Here is a 16138-nt window from a genome sequence, read left to right on the forward strand (position 1 = left end):
CCTCAAAGGTTTGGCAGACAAACTTCCAACAGACCTGGTCCAGACACCTTGGAAACCTTCGCATCAGATACTGTCTGCTTCCATTTGGAGAAATCTTTATTTTTAAGTCACCAAATGATGTGCAGTTCCCCCCAGAGTTTGTGCTTTCTTCAGGTGTGTCCCATGAATCCAAGTCTTGAGTTTTGTGGCAAAAAGCTTGGCTAGCAGCGCCCGATTGAGGAAAATACTATCATCTTGGTTGAGTTTTGTTAGTTTGAAATTTTTGGTAAGTTGTTCCTTGTTTTCAAGTTGTTAAATTTATGAGAATGGAACTGTTTATATATTTTCAATGGCTGAAGAACCTGCAGTGATCTATCCCTCTCGTGTGTCTCAGGCCTTTGAGGGTGAAGAGGCTTCCCCAAAGCTTCTTGAGGCAGAACCCTGTTTGCTGTTGGCCTCTAACAGCTTGAGTGCATCTGGGTTGGGGAGGAGACAGAGACTTCAAGAACAAGTTGTTTCTTCTTGAAGGAATGCTGAAGATGCCCAAAGTATGGTACTTTGACATACAAATTATTTGGAGCCAAAAGCAATCGAGAGCCCGCAGATGCAGGAAAAACTCTTGATCTCCACCTTGACTGCTTTAAATGAAGGATAGACTTCCTCTTTGGAAAGGAAATTTATGTTTCTAAAGGAAATTTCCATTAGTAAAAGCATCTGCACCAGAAAGAGAATGACTCTTAGAGAATTTTTTTTGGAGGAAGATTAGCCCTGAGCTAACATTCCCCACCAACCCTCCTCTTTTTGCTTAAAAAGATTGGCCCTGAGCTAACATCCGTGCCCATCCTCCTCTACTTTATACGTGGGATGCCTGCCACAGCATGGCTCAATAAGTGTTGTGTAGGTCCGCACCTGGGATCTGAACTGGTGAACCCCAGGCCATCAAAGCAGAATGTGTGAATTTAACCCGTGTGCCACCAGGCCAGCCCCTACAGAATTTTTTTTTTTTTTTTAGGAAGATTAGCCCTGAGCTAACTGCTGCCAATCCTCCTCTTTTTGCTGAGGAAGACTGGCCCTGAGCTAGCATCCACGCCCATCTTCCTCTGCTTTATATGTGGGACACCTGCCACAGCCTGGCGTGCCAAGTAGTGCCATGTCTGCACCTGGGATCAGAACCGGCAAACCCCAGGCCACCAAAGTGGAACGTGCGCACTTAACCAGTGAACCACCAGGCCAACCCCTAGAGAATTTTTTTAACTGAGAGATTTATCTGCATAACAAGGCAAGCTTTATTTATTATACATTTTCTCCCTTCATCTTCCCATAATTTTCCTTCATCCACTTCCTGCTGCTGCTCACCCAGATGGCTGCCTGCTTCCAAGCTCCCCCATGTGCACCCAGTGTGGACTGGACTTGCAACTGGCAGCTGGTGTGGAGCTGCCTGCTCGAGGGCTGCAGAGCCCCATCCTAAGTCTCATCCCCAGCATGACCTACCTGGCCAGCAATACTCAGGATCTGCCACCACTGCACAGGATTGGGGCCGCGGCACTGATGGTTCAGATTGTGGGCAGTACCCAGCCCAATTCCCACTCACTTTTGTTGACCACACGCCTGTGCTGTTTGCAGATGGTACAGATTTAAAAGAGAAGTCATATCCTGCTGTTAAAGTGGAACTGTTGGACTGACTTGAGGGATTTTTCAACACCTGTAAAACTAAAGAGAAGCTGGGAGAATTATCAGAAGAGTTCTACAAAAATGAACTACTATCGATTGAAATGTTGAATATACATGTCCCTGCAGTTGCTAAATTGAGACGTCTTTTAGACAGTTCTCCTAGGGAAGATTTACTAGACATTCTGACATCACTTATCCAAACAAGCAACAGAAATGCTCCAAATTTTAGATACTGTGACTCTGGAGGAAACTGTCCAAGATGATGATACCACTGCTGGTGAAACAAATGCAAGAATTGAAATTGCTTTAAAAAAACAGAAAACTTGGGGCCGGCCTGGTTGCACAGTGGTTAGGTTTGCGTGTTCTCCTTCAGTGGCCTGGAGTTTGCCGGTTCAGATCCTGGGTGCAGACCTATGCACCATTCATCAAGCCATTTTGTGGCAGGAGTCCCACATATAATGTAGAGGAAGATGGGCATGGATGTTAGCACAGGGCCAGTCTTCCTCAGCAAAAAGAGGAGGATTGGTGGTAGATGTTAGTCAGGGCTAATCTTCCTCAAAAAAAAAAAATTATAACAATAAAACAGAAAAAGTGAGAAAGATGATAATAAATGCATTATATGAATATGCCTCAATAGGATTTCACACATCCTAGGTACTTTATTTTCTGGCACATTGTTATGGGATATCATGCAGGTGATTTCGACATATCCTGTGTGTTTTCCATGCGTGTCCGACACCTGATTCTGGCGTGTCCGGCAGGTAGTTTCAGTGAATCAGGCACCTGGTTCCGGCGTATCCAACAGGTGGTCCCGGCATGTCTGGTAGGCGATTCCAGCACATGTGACATGTGGTTCCGGCGTATCCGGCAGGGGATTTCGACGTCTCCGGCAGGTGGTTCCAGCATGTCCAGCACCTGGTTCTGGCATGTTTTGCAGGTGGTTCCGTCATGTCGGCACCTGGTTTTGGCATGTGCGACACCTGTGTCTGGTGTATCTGGCAGGTGGTACTCACAAGACTGGCAGGTGGTTCAGATGTGTCTGGCACCTGGTTTTGGCATGTGCGACACCTGCGTCTGGTGTATCCGGCAAGTGGTTCTCACAAGACTGACAGGTGGTTCAGCTGTGTCAAGCAGGTGGTTCTGGCATTTCAGGCACCTGGTTCTGGCTTCTGCTGTACCTGTTTCTGGTGTATCCATCACATGGTTCCAGCGTGGCTGGCACATGGTTCTGGCATATTCGGCAGGTGGCTTCAGCGTACTGGGTGCCTGGTTCCGGCGTATCTGACAGTGGGTTCCATGGTTTCTGGCAGGTGGTTCCTGCGTGTCTGGCATGTGGTTCCGGTACGCTCTGAATGTGGTTCCAGCATGTCCGTCTGGCGGCTACCATGTGTCCAGGACCTGATTCCATCGTGTGCGGTTGGTACTTTCAGAGTGTCCAGGTGTTGGTTCCAGCATGTCTGGCCGTTGGTTCCCGCATGTCCAGGGGTGATTCCGGTGTGTCCAGCAGGTTGTTCCCGCCTTTTCCAGAAATTGCTTCTGGTGTACCCAGGACCTGGTTCTGGTGTATCCGGCAGGAGATTTTGGCGTGTCCAGCAGGTTGTTCCAATGTGTTACGCTGATGGTTCCGGCCTCCGTGGCAGGTGTTTGTGGCATGTCTGGCACCTGATTCTGGCGTATACGGCAGGTGGTTTCAGAGTATCTGGTACCTGGGTGCGGCACATCCAACAGGTGGTTCCGAAGTGTCTGGCAGGTGGTTCCGAAGTGTCTAGCATGTGGTTCTAGTACGTTCGGAAGATGGCTCAGGCGTGACCGTTGGGTGCTTCAGGCATGTGCGGGAGTTGGTTCTGGCGTGTCAGAGTCATGGTCCCAGCATGTCCGTCATTTGGTTCCAGGTGGTTCTGGCTTGTCTGGTGGGTGCTTCTAGTGTGTCTGGCGGGTCGTTCTGGCATGTCTGTGTGGTGGTTCCAGAGTGTGTGGCGGGTGGTTACGGCATGTCTACCAGGTTTTTCCAGCACCCAAGGTGCCTGGTTCCAGCGTATCGGGCAGGTGATTTTGGCGTGTCCAGCAGGTGGTTCAGGTCTGTCCGGGAGATGGTTCCGGCGTGTCCAACATGTGGTTCTGGCATATCTGAGAGGTGGCTCCGGTGTGTCCGGCAGGTGGTCCCATTCTCTCTGGCACATGGTTACGGGGTATCATGCAGGTGATTTCAACGTGCCCTGTCGGTTGTCGAGGCCTGTCTGACACCTGGTTCTTGTGTGCCCGGCAGGTAGTTTCAGTGAATCAGGCACCTGGTTCTGGCATATCCAACAGGTGGTCCCGGCATGTCTGGTACGTGATTCCCGCCTGTGCAGCACATGGTTCTGGCGTATCCGGCAGGTGATTTCGACGTGAGCGGCAGGTGGTTCCAGCATGTCAGGCACCTGGTTCTGGCATGTCTTGCAGGTGACTCACTCGTGTCTGGGACTTGGTTCTGGCATTTCTTTAAGGTGGTTCATTCATGTCCAGCACCTGGTTTTGACGTGTACAACACCTGTTTCTGGAGTTCTTGGCAGGTGGTTCTCACAAGACTGGCAGGTGCTTCAGGCGTGTCCAGCAGGTGGTTCTGGCATGTCGGGCACCTGATTCTGGTGTGCCCAGCATGTGGTTCCAGACTGTCTGTCAAGTGGTTCAAGCTGGTCTAGCAGGTGTTTCAGGTGTGTCCAGCAGCTGTTTCAGGCGTGTCCGGCACCTGGTTCTGGCCTGTGCTGGACCTGTTTCTGGTGTATCCGTCACATGGTTCCAGCGTGTCTGGCACATGGTTCTGGCATATTCGGTAGGTGGCTTCAGCATACTGGGAGCCTGGTTCCGGTGTATCTCACAGTTGGTTCCATGGTGTCTGGCAGGTGGTTCCTGTGTGTCTGGCATATGGTTCTGGTACATTCGAAAGGTGGTTCCGGCATGTTCAGCAGGTTGCAACAGTGTGTCTGGGACCTGATTCCATCCTGTCCGGTTGATGCTTTCAGAGTGTCCTGGCTTTGGTTCCGGCCTGTCTTGCAATTAGTTCCCACATGTCCGGTGGGTGATTCTGGCGTGTCTGGCAGATTTTCCAGCCTTTTCCAGAAATTGGTACTGGCGTATCCAGGACCTGGTTCCGGTGTATCTGGCAGGTGATTTTGGCGTATCCAGCCTGTTGTTCTGGCGTGTTAGGATGGTGGTTCCAGCTTGTGTGGCAGGTGTTTGTGGCGTGTCTGGCACCTGGTTCTGGCATATTTGGGAGGTGGTTTCAGTGTATCTGGTACTTGGTTCTGGGATATCCAACAGGTGGTTCCGAAGTGTGTGGCATGTGGTTCTGGTAGGTTCAGAAGATGGTTCCGGCCTGTCCGTTAGGTGCTTCCAGCATGTCTGGAAGTTGGTTCTGGTGTGTCAGACTCATGTTTCCAGTGTGTCCAGTGGGTGGTTCCAGGTGGATCTGGTGTGTCCGGTGGGTGCTTCCGGTGAGTCTGCTGGGTCATTATGGGATGTCTGTGTGGTGGTTCCAGAGTGTTTGGCGGGTGCTTTCGGCATGCCTGTCGGGTTTTTCCAGCCTCTAAGGTGCCTGGTTCAAGCATATCCAGCAGGTGAGTTCTTTCTCAGCTTCCTAAAGAGCTGGAAGCAAGACAGTTTGTGGCTTGTCTCCGCTTGAGGGATGGAGGCAGTGCTTTGTGCCATCCACCTCTCGAGCAATATAGGGCATGGTTGAGAGCAAATGGGCCTTTCTGACATAGGGGCTTTCTGACACTCTCTCCACGAATGCACAAGGACAGTTGGTTAAAAGCCTCTTGTCTCTATCCTCCTAAGCTTGTGGAATCACAATCATTCGGGCCTTGGCCCCCTTGCTTAAGGGGAAGATGTAGCCATTACCCCTGAGCCGGGTTGGCAAGAGGGAAATGTGGCAGAAGCAGAAGTTCTAAAGCAGCGAGTTAAGGGCTGGGAGGAAATGGCGTTCAGCTGCCTGTGTATGAGAGGTTCCCAATATGCTATAAGAGCACTGTGGAAAGCGACTTCTTTCTCAGCTTCCTAAAGAGCTGGAAGCAAGATGGTTTGTGTCTTGTCTCCCCTTGAGGGATGGAGGCAGTGCTTTGTGCCTTCCACCTCTAGAGCAATGTAGGGCACTGCTGAGAGCAAAGGGGCCTTTCTTCCATAGGTGCTTTCTGACACTCTCTCCTCCAGTGCACAAAAGCAGTTGGTTAAAAGCCTATTGTCTCTCTCCTCCTAAGCATGTGGATGCACAATCATTCGGGCCTCAGCCTCCTTGCTTAAGGAGAAGATGTAGGCATTTTGTCTGAGCCGGGTTGGCAAGATGGAAATGCCCCAAAAGCAGAAGTTCTAAAGCAATGAGTTAAGGGCTCCAAATAAACAGCATTTCAGGTGCCTTTGTATGAGATGTTCAAGGTACACTATAAGAACAGTGTGGCAAGTGAGTTCTTTCTCAGCTTCCTAAAGAGCTGGAAGCAAGATGGATTATTGCTCATCTCCCCTTGAGGGTTGGAGGCAGTGTTTCGTGCCTTGCAATTTTAGGGCAATGTAGGACTCTGCTGAGCAAACTTGGCCTTTCTTCCATAGCTGCTTTGTGAACACTCTCTCCACCCATGCACAAGGGCGGCATGAGAGGTTGCCAGTATGCTGTAAGAGCACTGTGGAAAGCGAGTTTTTCTTAACTTCCAAAGAGTGGTTGGTTAAAATCCTATTGTCTCTCTCCTCCTAAGCATGTGGAAGGACAATCATTCGTGCCTCAGCCGAATGATTCGGGCGGGACTTGTGTGACCCACCTGCCTTAAATGCTGGAACCAACTGTTGGACACTTCAGAAGCATCATCTGGAAACGGTGGAACCACCCATCGCAGATGTGAGAATCAGGTCCAAAACGTGCCAGAAGCACCTGCAGGACACACCAGAACCATCTGACTCAAACGCCAAAATCACCTGCCGGATACACAAGAACCACTTGATGGACACTCCAGAATCACATGACGGGCATGAAAGAACCATCTCTCAGAGTGCCAGAACCATGTGCTGGAAATGCCGGAACCACATCACTGACAGACATGAACCACCTGCTGGACACGCCTGAACCACCTGCTTCACTCGCTGGAACCACCTTCTGGACAAGCCAAAATCACCTGCCGGATACACTGGAACCAGGCCCCTTAGAAGCCGGAAAAAGCCAACAGACATGCCAGAAGCACCTGCCGCACACTCTGGAACCACCATACAGACATGCCTGAATGACCCGCCATACACACCAGAAGCACCCACCAGACACGCCAGAACCACCTGGAACCACCCACCGGACACACTGGAACCATGACACTGACACGCCAGAACCACCTTGCAGACATGTCAGAAGCACCCAAAGGACATGCTGGAACCATCTTCCGAACGTACCAGAACCACATGCCAGACACACAGGAACCACCTGTCACACACTTCGCAACCACCTGTTGGATATGCCGAGACCATGTGCCAGATACACTGAAACCACCTCCCGAATACGCCAGAACCAGGTGCTGGCCATGCCACAAACACCTGCCAGACAAGCCGGAACCACCAGCCTAACACGCCAGCACAACCTGCCGGACATGCCAAAATCACCTGCTGGATAAACCGGAACCAGGTCCTGGATACGCCAGAACCAATTTCCAGAAAAGGCCAGAGCAGCCTGCCAGACAGCCTGGAATCCCCCGCCAGGCATGCGGGAACCAACTGTCAAACACGCCGGAACCAACACCTGGACACACTGAACGCACCAACCACACACAAAGGAATCAGGTTCCGGACACATGGTAGCCACCAGTCGGACACGCCGGAACCACCTTCAGAACATACTGGAACCATATGCCAGACACACAGGAACTACCTGCCAGACACCACGGAACCAACGGTCAGATACGATGGAACCAGGCGCCCAGTACGCTGAAGCCACCTGCTGAACACGCCCAAACACTGTGCTGGACATGCCAGATCCATATGATGGATACACCAGAAACAGGTCCAGCACAGGCCAGAACCAGGTTCCAGAAACAGCTGAAACAGCGGCTGGACACACCTGAACCACCTGTTAGACCAGCCTGAACCACTAGATGGAGAATCCTGAACCACATGCCAGGCACACTGTAACCAGGTGCCCGACACGCGAGAACCACCTTCTGGACACGTCTGAACCACCTACAAGTCTTGTGAGAAACACCTGCCGGATACACCAGATACAGGTGTCGCACACACCGAAACCAGGTGATGGACATGACTGACCACCTGCAAGACATGCCAGAACCAGACATGCCAGATGGGGAAGAGGTGATTTTGGGGGAGAGGAGCTTTGTAGATTTCTCACTTGGGCACTTACCTGTTTTGTTCTCCATCCAGGGTTTCTCCTGGGAGCAAGTTCTTGAGAAATCTATAATGAAAAGTATGAGCTATCTACATAGGGAGAACTCAGACTTCGTTCAGCAATTTCCTGGGCGTCTGGAGACTCGATAGAATACTTTTTTCTTTTTCCATTGCCAACACCCATGCCCATTCAGGCCTATGTGAGTTTTTACAATGCTCCTCCAACTGGTCTCCAGGCCTCCAGCGTGCCTCATTTCTCTTCATCGTAGAGGACAATAGCAGATCAATGTTTCTGAGGCATGGCTCCACCAGTGCCCTCTCTGATGCGGAAACCTTCCTCTCACTGCCTACCTGATAGACTCCAACTCTCTGCCTTAGCACTCAAGGGCCCCTCCGCCTTTCATGTATCCCACAGTCCTGCCAAACCGAACAGTACCCACTACCCAAAAACACACATTGCATTCTTCTCTTTCACCTCTGCCTGATCAGATGATGGACTTGAAACAAAGCCATCATTTGCTAGTTAAGTGACTTTTGCACAGGTCATTTCACCTCCCTGACCCTCAGTTTCTGCATATATAAGTGATGAATAGTAAGAGTCACCTCATATTGTTCTTATAAAGAATTAAAATTGACTTAGAGAGCATATGCAAAAACAGCTGGCTCCCTGCCTGACATGCTGCAGTCACCAATAATTATTCGGATCTAAATATTGGCTCATGCCATGCCCTGCTTCTTTTCCTATTAAAACCTTATCCTTCAAAAATCGGTGTGTACCCTTTCTTGAAGACCAGCCCAAGGTGTAAACTGAAGTTCATTTTCCTAAGCTGCTCAGTAACATTTATAACGCAAAGTCTAATGCGTTAGACCGTTGTTTTTTTTTTTTAAGCAAAAGAAGCTAACTCTGGCTAACTTCAGTTTTCTTATTAAAGAAATTGACTAGAAGGATTTACGGTAACTCACATAACTGAAGGGAATTTTTGAAAAAATCAACAAACAAAAAGCAAAAATAAGCTTTGGAAGACACAATAGAGCACAGTGTATAGTTATTATTACTGCCGTTCACCAAATATTGTCGGCTCTTCTCTGGCACACAGAAGGGATGTATCTTCTTGGCCCCTTAAAGTCAAATGTGACTTTGTGAGCCTTTGGCAAATGAAACTTGAGCAAAAATGAGGCTGTCTCTTCCAGACAAACCTTTGGCAAACAGTAGGAGTGTGTTTTTCCTGCCTGGCAGTTGTGCAAGAAGTTGGATCGAGCATCTTTTAGCTGCCATCTACTCAATCCTCCAGACTGAGCAAGGATAATACAGAGCCAGCTCCTGATGACATGGAGCATGTTCGAGAAATAAACCTTGGTTATTTTTAGCTGAGACTTAGGAGTTTGTTGTGAATACAGCACAACATGGACTATCTGACTGGTGAAAACATATGTAGGGGAGGAAGACATTTCCTCTTCCCAAATGTGGGTTCGTCTGGCTGGAGAACGAATTAAATTCACATGAGACAGAAAAGCAAGAGAAAATTGGACAAAGCTTTATGAGGAACCGTGGCCCGGTGCCTTTCTTCCCGAAGGAAGAAAGGGCACCAAAGAAGTGGGGTGCACATAGTGGTTATATACCGCCAAATGGGGTGTTTCACATGTGATTGAAATGTCCCTCCCACAATAGTCACAAGATTGCCCTGTCGGCACTTGATGGACACAGCAGGTAGTGGGTCTGCTATCTCAGTGGGCATAGCAGGACTCAAGTCGATTGTCTGGAGCTGGGCGGTCACAGGTGAGCTCAGCAATCAGTTCCTAGCCTAAGGAAAGATGCTTAATCCTTAAGAAATGCCAACGTTGGGAGGGGGAGGAAAGTCAGTTACAGGAGGTTACCAGACTAGCACAATAAAATGCAGATTTAAGTCCTTGCCTTTGGTATTGATTAAGAGTTTTTAGAGAGAAGGTCATCTCCTTTCTTCTTCCTGGTACAGGGAGGGAGGCAACTTTTACAGATAGAGATTTACCTTACAAATGTAAATGTGCCCTAACAAAGGGCAAGTTCCATTCCTCCTTCCCTGTCCCAGTTTCTCAAAAGCAATCAGCCTCAAATAATCCTGATGCCAAAGAGACATATCTTGGGGTGGCCATTTCCAGGTCCCCACACATACATATTACCAATTTCCTGTGCTGTTGACCAAAATGACTTCAGTGAGCCAATATTAGAATTCCTTTTCACAAAGGTGGATAAGTGACAGATTAGAAGTCTACACTGTCCCAGGAGTGTAGACAGATACCATGCTTATATATAGCAAAAATATTTCCTCATTTTGTCCTTTACCTGTCAATAAAAAAGCATATCTATAGAAATCTGGAGGTAAAGCTCCAGACAAAACCAACATGGTGACAAGGAGGAACATTACATACTTGTAAAAGGAGCGACAGATGAGAAAATAATAATAATGGCTGGGAACTTATAGAACCTTGCATTGAAAGGGATCTCATATGGAACTCAGGAAATATTTATAGCTGAAAGCACTACATGACAAAATCTGGTGGATGGAATTAAACAATACTTAGAAGAAAGATACCTTCAACATACGTATCTAAAAAGAAAAATTAGAAACCAATGAGCTACTTGTTCAAGAAGCTAGACAAAGAGCAAGACAGTAAAGTCAGGAAGAAAGGAAATGAGAAAGAGAAATGCCAAACCTTTGTTTCTATTTATTTGCTCTTTATTTATTGCTATGGACTGAATTCTCTCTCCCCACCATTCATATATGGAAGCCCTGACCCCCCCTTGTGACCATGTCCAGACACAAGGTCTTTAGGAAGTAATTATGGTGAAAATGAAGTCATAATGGTGGAACCTAAATCAGATAGGACTGCGGCCTCATCAGAAGTGGAAGAGATCTCTCTTTCTGTTTCTTCACACGCATACACACACCCCACCATCTGAGGACTCAGTGAGAAGGGGACCTTATGCAAGCTGAGGAGAGAGCCCTCGCCAGAACCTGACCATGCTGGCATCCTGCTCTCAGGCTTCCAGCCCCCAGAATGGTGAGAAAATAAATTTCTGTTGTTTAAGTCACCCACGCTATGGCATTTTGTTATGGGAACCCAAGCTAAGATGCTTATCTTTCACAGTTTGTTCCTAGGTTCTGGTACCAATTCCAATGTGTGTGGGGTTGTGGGTCGGGGGAGTCCCCCCCACCAACAAGCAATTCTTGGGACACCAGCTGGGTGTCCTACAACTCAACTCGATTCTGACACTATGTACCCAGAGACAGCATCACACCCCACAGGTTAAGGGTTCAGCCCCACAAGACTGCCCCCACTGCAGGTGCCAACAGCAAGTCTAGGTTGTCGCCTATGCTTCTGAGCAACTGGCTGTCAGTAGGAGGTTCCCAAGACTCTCTACTCCGGTTCGACGAATTTGCTAGGGTGGCTCACAGAACTCAGAGAAACCTCTTACTTACTAGATTACCTGTTTATTAGAAAAGGATATGACTCGGGAATAGCTCGATGGAACAGACGCACAGGGCAAGACATGGGGAAAGGGCACTGAGCTTCCACGCCCTCTCCAGGTAACCACTCTCCCAGAACCTGCACGTGGTCACCAACCTGGATGCTCTTGGAAATCTGTCCTTTTGGGTTTTTATGCATAAGCCGTTTATTTATTCTCTTACCCTCGGCTGCTGTTTTTCCTTCCCCATTTATAGCCCAAAGCCAATCAAAGAAGGACATGTGCAGTGTGATGCTGTTCCTGCACATTTTTTAAGTGCATAACAATGTAAGAATTTGTTAACGGAGACATACACATGTATGTCTTGACTCTGCATAAAAATGTAATCTTTTGTTAATGGAGCCATGCACATGGATATTCTTGGAATCATAAAGAATGTAATTAATTTTAGGATATTGATACCTATGATGAGGGAGGGAGGAGAACGGGATGGAAATGTGAATTTTAGGTGTGACGGCAACATTTTGCTTCTTAAAAACAGAGATATCGTTGTGGGCTGAATCATGTCCCTGAAAATTCATATGTTGAAGTCCTAACTCCAGGACCTAAAAATAGGGCTGTATTTGGAGAGAGGGCCTCTAAAGAGGTAATTAAGGTAAAGTGAGGTCACATGGGTAGGCTCCAATCCAATGTGACTGATAGTCACGTAAGAAGAGAAGATTAGAACTCAGACACACACAGAGGGAAGACCGTCTGAGGACACAGGGAGAAGCGGCCGGGGAGAGAGGCCTCAGAAGAGACTATACCGGCCAACGCCTTGATCTTGAACTTCAGCCTCCAGAACCGTGAGAAAATAAATTTCTATTGTTTAAGCCACCCTACGTGTGGTATTTTGTCATGGCAGCCCCAGCAAATGAATGCAACATCGGAAGCAAATAGGGCAGAATTTAACGTCTGTTCTTTCTGGGTATTGGGGCCGGAGATAGAGGTCATACTATGTACTCTTCTGCATATTTGAAATATTTCCATAATAGTTAAGAAAATAACAAGCAGATCCCGAAAAAGAATAACCAGAGAGTAGAAATTTATGTGTGATTACCTTACAGGCCAAGGTGGGTTTCGTGTTGGGCAGGTGGTTCTCTTCCACAGGGTGTGTCAGTCACCCATGAATTCCCGTCTCTTGGCTCTGCCATTCCTGATGCCTGTATCATTGTCTGCAACCAATCTGCACAAGGAGAAAGAAGGAACACGGAGAAGACACACCTGCTTTCAAAAGTTCCAACCTGGAAATGGCACACACCACTTCCACTCCCATTGCATTGGCTGAAACATAGTCACACGCCACACCTCACTGCAAGTTGCTGGGTGACTGCCTTCCTGGGCACCCAGGACAAGGATGTGGACAAACAGCCAGTAGTCCCACCCACAATGTCATCAGGTTGACCCTGGTCTTCATGCTGCTGCTCAGTCTACAGCGTGTCTGCCAGCTCTATGGTTAGGGTTTAGATATTTTACAAAGTCGCGGGGTTGGGGGTCATGGTTTGGGACTTCAAAGAGGAGGAAGCCGATTCACAAGGAGACAGGAAACCAAATGTTTGCTGGGCCATCTCTAAACAAATGAGAGAGAACTTGTGTAAAATGGGCCCGGCTAGGTACCTTCTTCTCTACCACATCTAGAGTTCCCTACGTTGACAGCTCCTTCCTGGAACAGGCCTTCTGTCTTAAATTCTTTTAGGCAGTTAGGGGCGAGGCCAAAGTTTCTTTTATATATAAATTTTATGTGTATATATGTAATTTATAGAACTAAATAAATGAATTTAAATATAGATACAATGGATTATATATTCTATTATATATCAATATTAATATATATTATATATATATAGATAATCTCCTTGGTTCTCCAGAGAACCCTGACAAATACAGGAGGAGTTAATATTCTTTTCTCGATGGCATTTACATTTAATCATTTGAAATTCTTAGTTATGACATTGTTATGGCTTGCAAGGAAGTGTCCTTTTCAGTGTTTCATTTAGAGGCCTCAAGATACCAATTTTAAAAAGTTTCCCATTTTATTTGTTTGGTTTGATAGGCTTTTTCCAATTGAGTGCACAGATAAACCAATTTAGGTATTTCAAAGGAGCCCCATTTAGGCCAGCGAAGCTTTAAATCACCCTGAGTAATCTGAGCCCAGTGGGACAGAAATCTACATGTAGAAGGTCTGTATTCTTTAAAGACAAAACCAGCAGGAGTCCCAGAGTGGGGCTGTTCTTCGGTGGTCCTCTTAGAAAATGGACTTCTCATTTGTATGAACTTACCAAAGGATCAAAGGCCCAGAAAAGGAGTGAAAGAAACAGAAGTTTCTAACAAAGCTGACAATGGAAGGATGGCCAGAACCAGTATCAAAGGACGCCTACATAAAGAGTCTGGACCTCTACCAAAAATGGGTGGTCCAGGCCCAGGAGGACTTACCACCAGGAACCAGAGCCACCAGGAGGAGACGACAGAGCACAAAAGATTCTTTGCAGGCACCTTGCTTGTGTCTGTGAAGTGGCACCAGAATTGAAGGTCAGTAGCTAGGGATCCCACTTCTGTCACCACGTAAAGTCAGCAAATAAGAGGCATAAACTGCAAAAGAACCAAAAAGTTTATTTGGGGTCTCAAGAATTGCAATTCAGGAGATGTAGATTCGAGTAGAAGCTCAAATGTGCTCCTAGGAAGACAAAGGAGGCAGGGGTATATAAAAGGAAAGGACACAGGCTTACAAAGCTCTACAGTGAACAGTTAATGACTGGTTCTGGCATGGGGTGAGCTGACTTGCCAGAACATAGTTGGTCCTAGGCAGACTGCCCCTTCTTGGAATGAGGAAATACTTCAAGATGTGACCTCTGCTGTCAGGTAAAGCTCAAAAGTTCAGTTAACGTCTGGTGGTGGATGTGGTGTACAAGCATAAGCCCCACTTCCTTAATGGCCTCCCAGCTCCATTTTAGAAGCCTTGAAAATGGTACTCCATTTTGTCATTGTCATCCACCACAGTCACGCACCATGTAACAATATTAACGATGTTTCGGTCACTAATGGACCACATACATGAGAGTGGTCCCATACGGGTAGCACCACATAGCCTGGGTGTGTAGTAGGCTCTACCACTTAGGTTTGTGTAAGTACACTGTGTGATGTTCACACAACAGTGAAAGTGCCTAATGATGCATTTCTCAAAACATGTCCCTTTCATTAAGTGAGGTATGCCCGTACTGATTTTAGTCTTGTGAATGTTGAATAATGAATTATTCATTTCAATTATTTGAGCCAGCCCCACTGGCTGAAGACGGTAAAGGCTGACTGAAGCAAGAAACTAAAATTTGTTATTCAACATTCACAAAACCAAATGAGTAAAGAACTTTAAGTTCTATATCAGGGTTCATGTAAGGCAAAAACATTCTAAAGGAAAGATGGATTTGAGGACATATATGATTCTGAGTATAAATGTCTGGGTACTAGCAAAAATTCCAGGGAGCATTTCAGACTTTTGAGGCAGTGGAATTGGTGAAACCAAAGTCAAGCTCTCCAAACAGTCAAGGGGGCCCAGGCAATATCTGGAGTACAGGTGGAACAGGCAGAAAATTCCATTAATGTAATTGTATGATATGATGAACGGACAGAGTTGGAAAATAGGATGGCAGGGTAGGGCAGAGGGACCTGGAGGGCCCAGGATGGATGGAGAGATCAGCTGGGCTGGTGGGGGGAAGGGGCCATGGGCACACCCTCTTCATGTCCCCTCCCCCACCCTCTGAAACCCTTTGTGACTCTTCAGTGCTCTGTGATGCAGGCCTGGGATTATAGGCAAGTGTGGACACTCTCAGAGCTCAGTTGCCTCAGGCAGCCTTGCGATTCAGAAAATGGAGTTCAGTCAATGGAATGTTCTCTCATTTCTGAATAGCCATATTGAGTTGTTGTTGAGCATCTGCTCAACATTCTTAGATAGTGACCACAACCTCACCATCGTGTGTGGGTTGTGGTTGCTTCTTCTGTTCCTGTGCTTCCTGGTGGGGATTCCATCTTTACCAACCTTCTGGAAAACCAAAATCTACCAAAAGGTAAGGATCCCTGGGCAAGCCACCAACAGGGATTTTTTATTGTTGTTTCCATTTCTAGTCCCACATTTTTAAATGAGTTGGTCCAGAGAGACTCCTAAGATGGCAAGTCTGAATAGAGGATAGAACATCATCCTTCTAGGGGAATAGGCCAGGCAGGACTAGGGGTTCAGCTGGGACTGTTTCCCATTTAAAACTCACAGACCATCTGGGTGTGGTGGAGGATTCCTGGATAAAATCCCATCACTGATTTCACGGCCCTGCATTAGGTTATTTAGAGAGTTTGGGATCTGTGTAGGAGAACACTGTTCCCAACACTGGATCATGAGTCACGTTCCCATGTCGGGCGTCATTCGACCAAACTGTCCTTTGTATTGGGCAGATCAGGAGAGCAGGGCTGAGCCTCTGAGCAGACACTGGAGTGTGAGCTCTGTCCCAGGATACAGGGTCCTATCTGAGGAAGCACAGATGTGACTGTGGGCCTCAGAGTCTATGCCTTCCTTGAGCAGAGGACTTCTGACTGAGAATATCAAGTGTGGACTCTAGCCAAAAATCCTCCTTCGAGTTTTTCAAAGAAGGAAAAATTGAAAGTATCTTATCACCT

The 16138-nt window shown here is 47.4% G+C and overlaps 1 long non-coding RNA gene across 1 annotated transcript; it reads right to left on the reverse strand.

Annotated features, from left to right (window-relative positions):
- Positions 1–6176: 6176 nt before the first annotated feature.
- On the reverse strand, positions 6177–14065 carry LOC139044166 (uncharacterized). The gene is made up of 3 exons (XR_011501211.1): positions 13913–14065; positions 12540–12665; positions 6177–6547 (listed from the first exon to the last, which is right to left on the reverse strand). It is a non-coding gene; the product is annotated as an uncharacterized lncRNA (long non-coding RNA).
- Positions 14066–16138: the final 2073 nt, after the last annotated feature.

This window comes from Equus asinus, unplaced genomic scaffold (genome assembly GCF_041296235.1).
Source record: "Equus asinus isolate D_3611 breed Donkey unplaced genomic scaffold, EquAss-T2T_v2 contig_646, whole genome shotgun sequence".
Lineage (NCBI taxonomy): Eukaryota > Metazoa > Chordata > Mammalia > Perissodactyla > Equidae > Equus > Equus asinus.